Source organism: Haliotis cracherodii, unplaced genomic scaffold, assembly GCF_022045235.1.
Source record: "Haliotis cracherodii isolate W230 unplaced genomic scaffold, xgHalCrac1.p SCAF_7, whole genome shotgun sequence".
Taxonomy (NCBI): Eukaryota; Metazoa; Mollusca; class Gastropoda; order Lepetellida; family Haliotidae; genus Haliotis; species Haliotis cracherodii.
The window spans coordinates 17,908,571-17,919,023 of record NW_027266330.1 but is presented as its reverse complement, the minus strand read 5'-3'; the positions used below and the strand labels follow the sequence as shown (position 1 = coordinate 17,919,023).

Below are 10,453 nucleotides of genomic sequence, written 5' to 3'. Positions count from 1 at the left end.
TTAAATTATTGATTTTGTTCAGGAGTTGGTGAAAGAGCATAATCTGTCCTATATGCAAGGGAAGTAATAAGGAGTTTGGTTTAACGCCGCCTTTAACAGTATTTCAGTTATATCGCGGCGTATCAACTTAATGTGGGAGGAAAGCCCGAAGTGATGCAGGTCTTAGACGTTTACCACTTCGGTGAAACCCACGAGAACGGGTATGGTGCTGACAAACTTAGTAAACGTACGTACGAGAATCTGTACTTTACTACGAAAGTGATAACATTTGTTACATTTGACCACGTTCTTAATGGCATTGTGTGTTCATATTTAGGAACAGTTTTCACCCCCAAGTTGTCGTGGAGTAAGACCTTCAGTAGCCTAACAGCTCAAGCCAACAAATCACTCAGATTCATTAACTGCTGTCAAAAGAAAAATGGATACCTGTCATTTCAAGATGCCCTTAGAATATTTTACAGTGTTGTCGTTCCGATCTTAAGTTACGGAGCTGAAGTTTGGGGAACATCGTACAACAAATGAATTGAATATGTCCAAATATCCTTCTGTAAACGGTATCTAAGAATACACCTAATATATATGGTACCCTTTGCTATTGATGTACTTGGATAGTACCGAAGAGTGCGATGTCAACCTGTGACTGCCTGGGCCTGACACTAGTTTAGGTGCCTTCTTCATAAAGCTGGAGTGTCGTTGACTGTGGTGTATAACATTCAGTCACTACCATTCTTAGTACTATTGTAGCATTCTAAGGACGTACATTCTTTGATTTTACAGCGCTATTTTGGATATATTCGGTATGCTGTGATCTCAGGCCGCTACGCAAATTCTGCATACCACTTACATAAACTGTGTAAGCCTTGTAACATCTTTTTCCTAAACAATGTTTGTATTCTGAAACCTGAAATCCCTTCACATATTGTATAGAGGGGAGGGGCGGGTGGCCAAGTGGTCTAATGCGCCGGAATGTGCTGTACAGATATATCTACCCATGGGATCGAACATCGCGCTTAAATCGTCAGCCCCATACCCGTGTTCTTTGGTTTCACCTGAGCGGTAAATGAGATGCACCAGTTCGGGATTTCCGAACTAAACATTAAGCTGACACGACGTGACATAACAGAAAGAGCGGAAGGTCCGGGGTTCGATCCCCGGCCGCGTGATGCCAAAAGACGTTAAACGAATGTACTTGTTGTTATCCTGTCTGGCGCTCGGCATTAAGGGGCTAAAACAAGGACTGGTCGGCTCGGAGTCAGTATACTGTGTCTGAGTGGGGTATTCATGTTAAACTGCAGCATGGTATCTCAGTGGGCTAGCACTATAAATCGGCATCAGTCCGGACTAGTACAAGCAGCCACACACACGTACATGTACGTCGCTATATAAATGCAATTATCTTGGACGCGATGTTAAACCCCATTTCACCTCACCACCTAGAACAAATATAGGTGATCACTTTCCAAATCCGCACTAACGTATGCATGATGATTGAAATAAAGCCAGTATCAAGGGTCAGCGCTTTGCACAAGGATGTCTCTTCCTCTTCTTCATTTACCTTAGCTAAATGTCATACCTGTTGTTATGGCACCTTCCCAACCCATACCCCCACCCACGGGTCGACTTTGAGTCGAGACGCAAATTCATTACATGTTTTGCTTTACTCAAAGTGTTAAACAACAAACTTTAAATCAATCCAGGATATCAAAGCTTGTTTTTACAAAATGTGATTTAGAAAAGTTGAAAGAGTATATCTAATTTATTCAAGTAAGATTGGACGATCGTAGTCGTCGTAAAATTCCATAATCGAAAGTATAATTGGGTGTATATGTGTTTATTACAATTATAATTGTACCTCAACAGTCTCTTTGCCGAATCGAAGTTATCGTAAAAGTTTAGATTCAAAACAAAAATGTTTGCTTATTGTTTAACGCCGCACTAAGAACCTACATGTACATTTTAGATACATGTCAATATAATGTGTGCTCGTACCACTGCTTCATATGTATGTCTGTATGTCTGTACGTCTGTATGTCTGTATGTCTGTCTGTATGTATGTATGTATGGATGTATGTATGTATGTATGTATGTATGTATGTATGTATGTATGTATAGTGAAACAATACAGTGAGTCGCGATATTAAAGGAATTCGATTGTCACCTTTAACCAATAGAAAATATACATTATATTCATATCAAAAGGTCTGTCACTAAGAATTCAATTGTAAAACATAGGTCTTACAATTCATATGTAATACCCCAAAGCAGGTTTAGAAAACGTTAATTGAAAAACATATGGCCTCCAATTCAAGAAGTAAAATATCTGAGCATGTCTCACTTGTAAGTAGAACCTCTCACAAGGTCACAATGTGATAGTAAGATTCTTGGCAGCAGGAATGTCGTCCCGGGGTAGTTATCGATATACAATTAAAGCAAGCATGGTACATACTTTACCGATGCATGTTTTATTGCTTAAATGAGGGACATGATTTATTTATGAACAGAAATATCTTAATCGCGATGTCACTCCCTTGCAAAAATATAACCCCCCGTTAAATCTATGCTTTGTTTACAACTGTCGAATACATCAAAATACGATACATAAAAAAATCATAACACACAAACAATCGTCGTCACTGACTTCATAGACATAGCCATAATTAATCTGTTGTTCGATTAATAGTCTCCGTCGGTATATTTTCCCTTTTACCACAATTTTCCATTTCAGTTGGCTCGGCTATGTTGAAGCTGTTGTATGCACGTATAACAAAAGTCGGTCGAGTCGGCAACACCACTGCCTCATGCGTTTTGATACAGCTGATTAATGTGGTCTCAGATTTTTAATAAATGACCAATGAGATTTCATATACCATGACCTTTCATGCGATAAACTATATATAAAACAAGTCACCATATCACATAAAATAAGAGTGGTCTGTGATGTGGTATACTATACACAACGGAGTATGCTTGTTGTGAGAGGCAACTAACGGGATCGGGTGGTCCGGCTCGCTGACTTGGTTGATACATGTCATCGTATCAAAATTGCGTGGATCGATGCTCATGATGTCAGTCACTGAATTGTTTGGTCAAGGCACGATTATTCACAGACCACCGTCATATAGCTAGAATATTGGTGAGTGCGGCGTTAAACAACAAACAAACAAACAAACACACAAACAAACAAACATACACCACGGAGTATGGTTATCCCTATTGTTTGTTGAGGCCATTGAAATCATCTCACACCGCAGGCATGGGTTATCTGGCGACCTATATTCGGCAAGTTATACAATGGCCATCACTTTCAGTGAGTATGAACTTACTGTTGGGGTATGGTGACAGGAGTTACCTCCCGTGGACTACGATAGAGTGAGAATGTCAACAAATGCATGCAGGTCTTTGGCGTTTACCACTTTGGTAAACATTTCTTAGGAAAGTCAAGACAAGTTAGCATATATCCATGTGTAGTTGTGAATGTCGTGAGTTATGAGGAACAGGGAGTTCGATGTAATGCCCTATTTTAAAATTGACTTGTGTGTTTGTGATCGCTGCAACCGGTGGTACAGGATACGCTCACTTTTTACATAGTATTATCAGTATTGATATTATAGTATTGATAGTGATTCATAAACACTTGCTCGTGTTACAGTCGGAATCGTACGAAGGACTGTTCTAATGATTATGGAAAGGGTTTTGTCGGTTTTATTTATCTGTACGGCTTATCGTCGCTGAGATTTATGACCACAACAAGGAAAGTGCAGTTGCAGAACATTACAGTCCAACATATTTCTGTTTCCAAGATGCAGTAAAAGGGTGGTCCAGTCGTCATAATTCGCTTTCCAGAATTTGCAGATTCCCTTAAACGTGCAAGATTCCGATAATTCATAGTTTGAATCCCAGTTTCTCCCCTATAATTCACTGAGTTTTGACTTGTTGGCCATGGTTTATTTGTATTAGAAAAGTTTATGGATTAGATTTGGAGTCATAATATTGTTTCGCGCGTTTGATTCTAAGAGAATGTGGCTGCAACGATACTTTTGGTTCATACTGCACGAGACCGGAATAGTCAATCACCCTACTCCAGAAACACATCACCGACTTTAACAAACTTAAAAAGATAGCTAAACCTATCCGTGTATCGATCCCTATGACTACGAGAAACACTCTACAACTAATATGCAAGCTACATGAAACCCAAATTAAAATGATTGTTTCACGTAATTGTGTCAACTCATTTCGTTATTGGTTTGAATATGTACTGTTACTTGTGCAAGAACCGCTTCCGTGGTCTAATGATAGAGCGTCTACCCAGAGAGCGGAAGGTCCTGGTTCGATCCCCAGCTGCGTCAAACCGAAAGACGTTAAACAATCGTATTTCTCTTTCCGTGCCTGCCTTGGCATTAAGGGGATAAAACAAGGACTGGTCGGCTCGGGGTCAGCATTATGTGTTTAAGTGGGGTATAGATATTAAACATCAGCATGGTGTCTCGGTGGGTTAGCACTATAAACCCGGTATTAATCCGGACTAGTACAAGCAGCAACACACATGCACGTCGCTTTATAAATGCATTACTCTTGAATGAGACATTAAATTCACCTCACATCACCTCATACCACCTATCGAGAAGAACATTCTAGCAGATATTCTAATGATTCTCTATCTGTGTCAGTACAAACGTAGAACTAACAAATCATAATTTGATAGGGTTGTTAATGATACTGAAGTAGATATATATAATATAGTAGTAGGATGATGCACGATGTTTTACTTCTCCTTCAAATTTTAGATTCTTACCTTAAATGTATTCTTTAATAAATGTTACACCAAACACTAATTACTGGAGAAAATGAGCAGTGAAAACATAAATATGTTCATTCATTGTGCCATACTTGACACTGCCAACTGTAAATCATTAGTATGCAGGTATTTGGCCATCCTGTGTATTAAAAACATGGCTCACGCACTACAGATAAGTGCACATGCAAGTACCGTGATATCTATCTGATCAAGGTACCATGATATGTTTTGTTTTGTTTCTTGTTAAACGCCGCACTCAGCAATATTATAGCTATATGACGGCGGTCTGCAAATAATCGAGTCTGGACCAGACAATCCAGTGATTGACATCATGAACATCAATCCACGTAATTGGGATCGATTACATGCATCAACTCAGTCAGCGAGTCTGACCACCCGATCCCGTTAGTCGCCTCTTACGACAAGCATAGTCGCCTTTTACGGCAAGCATGGGTTGCTGAGCACCTATTCTACCCCAGTTCTTGACGGGTCTATCATGATAATTATGTATCAAATCGCACAGTTGGTGTATCGTCCCTATATAGATCATGACATTATGTATCCTTCAGTGGATCTCTGTGTCCTATAGGCGCCGATTGTCATACTGAAATGTTAAGTTAGCACTTTGTTGTCATATATGTGTTAATACAGTGCGCCCTCGCCTTCGGCCCTCGAGCTGATATTGGGGTCTCGAACTGAAATTGGGTATGATATCAAAACTACAATATAATAACCTCTTTATCATATATACCATGACATAAAATTGTAAAATGTATCTATTTGCAAATGAATGCAAAACATCTTCACCTTGTTTGGAAGTCATTGTCGCGGGAAAGCCAACTGAGCAGACGACGCACTAAGGGACGTAACTCTAATTTGTTACCACAGCGCTGATATTGATCGCCCATTCAAAATGTATTGACAAGCCATATCAGCCCGACAGGGGGTGTAATACGGGTCTGGTTATTACATCCCCTGTTTAATGACCGCATCCATGTTGGCTCCATCATGCAAAATGCCCCATATCATTGCCAGGCATATGATGACGTAAATTGTCAGACAACATTGTGTCATTATGCGCTTCTGTTCAATGACACGTAACCGCTTTTAGGGTAATGAATATGGCGTAAAACTTCGCCTCATATAATAAAGAACGGTGTTTCATCTTATTTGATAGTGATTCATAGACACATGCTTATGATATAGTTCGGATTAGGAAAACGGACGGAGCTTTTAGCAGGCGTTTCTTATGATAATTGAAAGGGATTTGTCACCTTTACTAACCGACATCCTACTCGGGAAGCAAGGGAGTAGTGACATTTCAGAATTTCATACCACATATCTTCGACGACATCCCCGTAAACTTACAAAGGCTTGAGAATCTAAATAAGAGGCGAACGTGTTTGTGTGATGATGAATATGCTCTTTTCCGTCCAACTACCTGACATTACTTCAGATAAATTCAGCAAATCTCAATTTTTCATTTTCAAATTTAATCCCTTTGTCAGAGTATGATTTTAAGCACAAGAAATGCATCTGGAATTGTATTTAATAGTTCACATTATCATCATATTTTAGTCAATACATTTTAGTTAATAGTTCACATTATCATTATATTTTAGGCAATACATTTTAGTTAATAGTTCACATTATCATTTTATTTTAGTCAGTATATTCAGCGAATTTAGTATATTCAGCATACAAATGTTACAAGACAATAGCCACACGCGACGTAGGACTTCAAATAATGGCCGATACTGCCGCTGTTTTACTCAGTAAACAAACAGGTTTATGAAAACATTGTCTTTTCTTGATACGGGGACAGTGGGAACTATTTCCGAATAAGGTTCTTGAGAACACTCGTAAGGTTGAAGCATTTTAAACTATCGTTCTGAAATAACCCCTTCAGTGTAGATAGCCCTGCAACCCCTTGTAGATAATTTGTATGCGTCTCCTTGTCTAAAGCCATAATCATGCTACTGTATTTAACATCTTGTCCAGGCGTTACATCAGTGAGATTACTGGCAGTGATCAAACCTATCACAGTGTGAGCATCATCTCAGTGCGGCACCGTATCAGCAATAGGTATCTCTCTTAAAATCCGTATAAAGAGATACACATATATTTCGAAGCAAGTGTACGGTCTCATTATCAAACGATTCATTCCAGGCATCAATACTTTTGTAAAGACTTGACGGTGCAGATTCTGACAAAAAGAAAACAATAACAAACGACGATGTATGTGCTTCAACTTTATATACATTGAGATAGACATCTACTAAATTTGAAACGCCATGCGATTATCCACCGAAACAAATTCCATGACAAGACAGGACACTCGGCCTGGAGATGCCACCGTGAGGTGAGGTGACCTGTTCCGTAAAGAACATGTTACATGTGTAACAGAAACTGCTCTCATGGTTGTAAGGGAGACGGATGACACAGGAATGGTTACCTGCCATATCACCTACACCGACGTCTTTAGAAACGCACGGATCCATTCCTTGATATCCATTTGGGTGACTAGTCTTTGTGTGTTGTCATATTTGTAGGCCAATCGTCCCATTTTATCATAAAACACAATCCCACTAACTGACCTGACAGAAACGTGAATGATAACAGGTTGACCATTAGGTCTGTCTTTTGTTTCTTTAGAATGTGACATGCAAGGAATAAAGTGAACTTCAGCTACATTAGCATCTGGTAATGTGTTCCCATCATAGTCACAGACAAGAATAGTATCGCGAATCTTCTGCTCCAAAGTCTTTTTTAAATAATCTTGATTATTGATTACAACAGAGTCAAGTCGGGATGTTTTAGATGCATACCCATGTTCCGTTTACTCCATTTAAATAGGAACCCCCGCCTTCAAGTTTGGTGAATGCGGTTATATATTCTGCAAGTTTAAAACTATTAAGTATGGAACAAGCAAGTTCCTCATCGCTTTCCTTTGAAAGAAAGTGACCCTTCATTTCAATTGATCTGCTTTCGTGCACATGCTTGAGGTCATCCGCACATACGATTCCTGAAAGTCTGTGGAAGGTTTCACTTAATCGTCTTTTTGTTCTCAAAAAGCTCCGAAGCGTTTTTTTGCTGTCGGTTCTATTATACAATCATCAAGTGCAATCTTTGTATTGAAGTTTGAAGTTGCAGTTTGCGGAAGCGGCACTGACGAAAAGAGACAGAAAGTCATGAAAATATTGTAGTTCTGTGTGAGTGCTTAGTCGTTGTTTGTTATACACATCACTAAACATGTTGCCATCCTGAATCAAGCCATTTAGTTTTATATCCACAAACTCATCAAATGCACCAGTGAAAAAATCCCCTGATACTAAACCAACAAGATGAATCAGCACGTATACCCCGTTTGAATTACGCAGTGCCGAGACGTTTCTTGACAGTTCCTGAATTTTATTTTCCCTTTTCTCTCTCTTTTTCTTTCTAGCGTCTTTCTCGTGTACAGCGGCACCGTACAGGTAGCTAACGTCAATTCCCATCGACAGGACGTTGCTTGCTGAATAGACAAGCTGTACAAAAGTACGAACTGCTTTTTCACACCTGGCTCTGTGTTCACTGAAAAGTAAGAGTTACACTGTCTTAGTCTTAGTAAACAATAAGAAAATATTTTGATGACAGGAAGCATAGTTCAGGCAGGACATACACAACGAATACCTATTAACAATAACTTGTGAAATTGACAAGAAAAAACCCTCTCTCCTTACCATATTTCTAATCCTTCCAGAATGAGTTGGTGAATATCGTTTTACGCCGCTTTTAGCAACATTCAACCGATATCACTGGACACCAGAAATGGGCTTCGAACACTGTACCCATGTGGGGAATGGAAACCCGGGTATTTGGCGTGACGAGCGAACACTTTAACCATAGACAACCCTACCGCCCCTACTCCTTTAAGATAGATATTGTATAGAATTGCATTTCTGTATCATAAGCGGTTGCTAGGATTCTATAATGGGATTATAATGCGCAAGTCAGTACATTTTGATATAATATCATTTTGTGATTAATATCAACGTCTTTTCTCACCCTGTACCATAAATTCATAAGCATAGGTTTACTAGCTTAAGGTTTCTAAAATTAATTCTGTTGTAAATGTACTTGCACAAGACAGTGGACAAGTAAGTCAAAGGAGAGAGTTATTGTTGTTTTCCGCACCAGTTAATACAATAGCACATTTACCCAAACTATTGCATCAGAAAAAAATAGAAATGTAAAGCCGTAATATTTTAATTATAATATAAATTATGATAAAATAATAAATAAAAAAAAAAAAATAAAAAAAAATATTTTTTTTTTATATTATCACAATAAGAGTGTTCAAGCGTCATATTCAAGTATATGTATTCAGTCCTCGCAGTGTGTGTCCTACTTACAACAGACACTCTGTGTGCAGTACTTGTTCAGCTGTTAGACGAATATCAGTTGATGTTGTAATGTAACCTTCCCTGCTGTATGGCGCAGCGTCCGATCTGACACAGACGTTGACACATTGTACTCCAAATGGTATATGACTCGTATCCCTTCTCTTTGTTAACAGTATATCCCGATGTTTCTCATAAACAGAAACAATTTCGAAACCCACTGGTACGCTGCTTCCTGCTCTGAGATATTTGACACAGCCGTCTTTCGTACAGACAGTGACACACTTGATTCCTGGTGGTATATGATCACCACGTACCACATAACGCACTTCTTCGTCTTTGTCATACACAGTTACACGATCAGACGCTGGTAGTATTTCATTTCCACAATAATCACATAGTAGCATGACACTGAAACACCTCGTAATGTACACAGTATAATATGAAAACTGTTTCGCGCTGACTCGTACAGGGCGTATATGTAAAAGATTAATGTTTCCGGGTCAAATAGTTTCCTGAGGAAAGAATTCCATAAGGGAAAATAGTCCAGTTTTAGTAAGATACTGGTTGTGGTAATAATATCCTTGGCAAAAAAATCCACTGAAAATTTGTACGTGAGATATTACTCCCTGGAACGAAACACCTTTTTGAAGCTGCCAACGCACAAAGCAACATCCGGGTCACTGTGTTTAGGTCACAGTGACCTTATAAGCTCAGGTGTCCATTAGTTCATATATGCCCTGGAGTAGAGAAAAGAAGGTAGTAGCAAGAACAGTGCTTTTGTCAGACAGCAAATAATCATTTCATTGGCAGGGAGGTTACCTGTTAAGCATGTCGTTGATGCGCCAGTACTTTGATCGTGTGGCCTGTTTCACCCAGCCTAGTGACACCTGCACATTACCTAAGGGATGGCCGACTGATCCAGATAATCACTACGTTGTTAACATCGTCGAATAAACAAGCGTATCCGAAGGAACTGCACGCTAACGCTTTGCATGGATGAGTTGCAAAGAGTGAGTGAGTGAGTGAGTGAGGTTTTACGCCGCTTTTAGCAATATTCCAGCAATATCACGGCGGGGGACACCAGAAATGGGCTTCACACATTGTACCCATGTCGGGAATCGAACCCGGGTCTTTGGCGTGACGAGCTAACGCTTTAACCACTAGGCTACCCGACCGCCCCAGTTGCAAAGAGATGTATGTACACAATGAGGTCATCACGTACTGACGGAGCGCGAGTTTAAGAACAGTACACATGTAACAAGGCGAGTCT

The 10,453-nt window shown here is 39.5% G+C and overlaps 1 pseudogene; it reads right to left on the bottom strand.

Annotated features, from left to right (window-relative positions):
• Nucleotides 1–7,109: 7,109 nt before the first annotated feature.
• LOC139448424 (uncharacterized) lies at nt 7,110–9,644 on the bottom strand (annotated as a pseudogene).
• Between the last annotated feature and the right edge of the window lie 809 nt (nt 9,645–10,453).